Source organism: Elephantulus edwardii, unplaced genomic scaffold (assembly GCF_000299155.1).
Source record: "Elephantulus edwardii isolate Elephantulus edwardi_28Jun2011 unplaced genomic scaffold, EleEdw1.0 scaffold00198, whole genome shotgun sequence".
Taxonomy (NCBI): Eukaryota; Metazoa; Chordata; class Mammalia; order Macroscelidea; family Macroscelididae; genus Elephantulus; species Elephantulus edwardii.
In genome coordinates this window covers 2169997-2174548 of record NW_006399948.1, presented here as the reverse complement: position 1 = coordinate 2174548, position 4552 = coordinate 2169997, and positions in this window count along the sequence as shown.

The window sequence follows — 4552 nt, the reverse complement described above, 5'->3', positions numbered from 1 at the left end:
ATATAGCTAAATATATAAAAATTAATAATGGCCTCTATCAAATACATTTTTAAAACAGGAAACGTAACAGATACTTAAGATGCAGTTTGTTTCTTGAAATATTTGGAATTTTAGCTTGGAAAATCCTTTACAAAGTCTGATCCCTGTATTACTATGATCTTTAGTATAATATTCAGAATTTGGAAAGATCATATGGATTTTATAATTTTAAGTGAAAAAATTACCATTCTTAAAAAATACAAGCATAATACATGAGTAAAAATACTTAATAAGAAGACACTTTTAGAATAATGGCTGTTTCATCTACTCATTCTCCAATACATACATATTTTAACTGTATTATCACACTTGTATATATATATATATTTCTAGTTGAATGCAAGGTCATTTTACACATTGCTTGCTATTACTTTATTGCTGTCAGATAATAATCTTTGCCCTATGCATGAATTAATTAATTCAGTATTCAAAATAAACACAACAGTTGTCAAGTATTATAAAGGGTTCATCTGCCTTACAAGCTTACAAGATATAGTGCCACTATTTAATGAATGTTGGCGGAGGTCAAGAGACTTGTGATTCAGAGACAAGTCAAAGCATCCAGTTTGGTGCCTCTTGGCTCTGAGTTCCTTAGGGCAAAGTGGAAGGATTCATGAGAATGTTGCTCAGGTAACAGGTTTGCTTCTCAGCTGAGTAATTCCATGTATAGGAACTCCAATCATTTATACAATGATTGCTAGAACCTGCCCATCTTTTTCTTTGTGGTAGACCTCATTCTTATGATTACTAACGCCATTATCATTATTATTAAATAAAGACTAGTAAATACTCCTACTCTTTACTTGGGAGCTTTGGTGGTGTGATACATGGGGAGTTGAGTCGATAACCTAAAGGATATGCCACTCTAGTGGTTGCAATTCATAAGCTGTTCTGTGGGAGAAACATGGGCAATCTCTTCCCTGGAAATTTATGGCCACAGTGGAGGGTGACTGAAATCCAGCTTAACAAACAATTTTATTTTCTGATTTTACTCTGAAGAGAAACATTATCTCTGTATCTTCGAAGATTCTAAACATATCCTTTTTTTTTTTAATATGGAACGCTTCACGAATTTGCGTGTCATCCTTGTGCAGGGGCCATGCTAATCTTCTCTCTATCGTTCCAATTTTAGTATATGTGCTGCCGAAGCGAGCACTAAACATATCCTTGATACATATTTTACTAGTTATCTATTTCTACAATAATGGTCTTTATACAGTATTTGTCCTTATAAGGCTGAGTTAGTTAACTTAGCATAATGCTCTCTAGTTCTTCCCAGTTTAGGTGGTAATTTTTAATTTTATTCTGGTTTATTTACAAACTCTGAAGACATTGTTTTTCACACACAGATCTTTCCCATTTCCTTCACTCCTGCCTCTAACCATCAAATTGTGTGACCCTATGACAACAGACTCCCTTCCCCACACCTGTGCTTCCCTTCTCCCCTCTCCCTTAGATCCTCATACTCACTTTTCACTCAACATAATCCTCTTCAGTCTCTCCTAAGTTAGGTACTAATTGACAAAATCCTTGTTCCTGTGTGCTGCCTAGTATTCCATAGCATAAATGTACCACAACCTAATCTATTTGTTTGTGGTTGGACATTGGGCTGTTTGCACGTTCTTGTGATGGTGAATAATGCTGCTCTGAACAATGGTGTACAAGCCTCCATTTGTGCCTCAGTTCTCATTTTCTCAGGGTATATTCCAAGCAGTGGAATAGCTGATTCATATAGAATATCTATGCTCAGCTTTTTGAGGAAGCACCACATTCAAGATCTCAGGGCAAGAGGAGGAGTAGAAGGGTAGGTAGGGGGTGGTAATCATGGAGTTGCATGTTTTGATGGGGGAGGGAGGTGAAGAGAAAGATTCTGTGTGAGGGGCAATGTATACAAATTTTGTAGGTAAACCAGTGGAGGGGGAAATTACAAGGGGGAAAAAAAGAAGAAATCATATGGAATATTGTGCTGGTCATATCTGCTGCAAAAGACCTTTCTAAAGTGTTAAAAATAAGGGTTTTACTTTAATAAAAAATCCTTGAAAATATGAGTGTAAGTTCCACATATGTTATTTATCTGGTCAGTATGAATTGCATAAACTAAACATCACCTAACAATAACAGAACAACAAAATATATTGGTACAGTATTTGCTTTCAGCCAACATCCAATAGATATCATAATAATATACCTCTTCTGTGGCTTCTTATGTATTCTGCTCTAATTTCTGTCGTCTCACTTTTGAAAAACTATTCCAATCATTAAATAAATGTTCAGGAAGATTTTGCTTTATGTGCTATTTATGATAATGTCTGCTAATTTTTTTTTATATTCTGTTATATCATTTTTAATGACAAACTGACAGATGACTATATTGTTGTTGATTGTGGATCCAAGCAAGCTGTAATTGTTAACAACCTCAATCTCTTCTCCATCTAATATAGTGCTGCCCAGCGGTGAGAATCTTTGTCTTCTTGATGTTGAGCTTCAATCCATATTGAAGACTACAGTCCTTGACCTTTTGCAGCAAGTGCTTCAGGTCCTCCTCAGTTTCAGCAAGCAAGGTTGTGTCATCTGCATATCATAGGTTGTTAATGAGTCTTCTTCCAATCCTGATGCCACACCCCTCCTCATAAAGCCCTGCTTCCTGAATGATCTGTTCTGCATACAGATTAAAATGTACAGGGACAAGATGCATCCCTGAAGCATTCTTTTCCTGACTTTGAACCATGCAGTATTTCCTTACTCTGTTCGGAGGACTGCTTCTTGGTCCAAGTAGAGATTTTGTATAAGCATGATCAAGTGCTCTGAGATTCCCATTTTTCGTCAAGGTTATCCACAATTTATTGTGATCCACACAGTAAAATGCTTTTGCATAGGCAATTAAACAAAGATAGATATTCTTTTGGTACTCTCAGCTTTCTACATTGGCAATAATGTCCCTAGTGCTAATGCTACACAACCTCAGATAGATAGATAGATAGATAGCTAGATAGCTAGATAGATAGATAGATAGATAGAGAGATAGAGAGATAGTTATTCCATATATGTAGTTGTTACATGCATGGCATTTCTGTATACCTTAGAAGTCAGAACCAACCCACGTGGAGGAGATTGCCCTGCCTACTCCCATGGAGCAACAGTTGGATTCAAACCATGTGCCTTTCAGGATTGGCAGATAGGAAGACCCTCTATGAGGTGGATTGATTCAGTGACTGTGGTAATAGGGGTAGGTGTGTCAGAGAAAGTGAGATTGGCACAGGATAGAGCAGGGTTTAGGGCTGTTGTACATAAGGTCACTACGAGTCTCAGGAGACTAGATGACACATAACAAAAACAGCAACATGTCTAAAATATGTCTGACAAAGCTTCACCTTTCTTGTCTCTAATAAGTGTTCTTGTTACACTTTCTCCAAGACATATATGCTCTTTTGTCTGTCAGTCCATGGTATTTAGAACTTTTCTTCAGCATCACCACTCAAAGGCATCTATTTTTCTTCTGTCATCATTTTTCATAGTTGAATTCTCAGATACGTAACAGGAGATTGGAAAGACATGGCTTGCATAAGTCTATGAACCAGTGCATGTGGGATTCCAAAATAGTCAAATGGTTGACTATCCAGCTGCTAACTAAAATACTGGCAATTTGAATAATTTTAAAGGCACACGGGAAGAAAGTCCTGGAAATTCTGCTTCTAAAACGACACAGCTTTACAACCACTATACTTCAATTCTATGCAGCACATATAGAGGCTAGAACTTATAGAGAAATAACTGATGAATGAAAGAATTTTAAGAGAGGTTTATATGCAGGCCAGAGAACTAGAAAATTACCCAGGAACTTACTATTCCCTAGGCGTTTGTAAGTGTTTTATTATATTAAAACCACATATAAGACTAGAAATTTAAGGTAAAGAACAGCCATCTCTGGAAGATTTTTTACTTGTTTGTTTCTTTGTTTCCCCTAGTAGGTTTTAAACCTTCTCCAAGGAAGTTAAAAACTTTTGGACCTGCTTTCTTCAAGGAATTCCCTAAATGAATTTCTAGTGTTATTAGTTGAGTGTCAAGAACTTTCTTTTTATTGTCAGTAATTGTGTTCTATTTGTATAAACAGAGAAGTTGACCTTATTAAATAAATTTCCTCTTCTAACATAAGAAGAATAAAACCATTATATTCACATTGTGAAATTGAAATGTCAGTGAGTGAATCCTCAAAGAAGTTAGGGTTTGGTTTTTTGTTTTGTTTTGTTTTTTCCTTCCCCGAGTACCTATGAACAATTCTACATGTTCTGTCTGTTGCCTTATACTGAAAAGGTCAAGAATGCCAAGGACATTTGTGTTACTGGCCTTTTCTGCAAAGAATTGAAATAGATATTTTCATGATGACAAAAATATATTTTAAAATATTTTGTTTAATTCACTGGTAATATGCAATGTTTATAAGACACTACATTACTTGTCAAGATATTACTGGCATCTATATCTATCTATCTATCTATCTATCTATCTATCTATC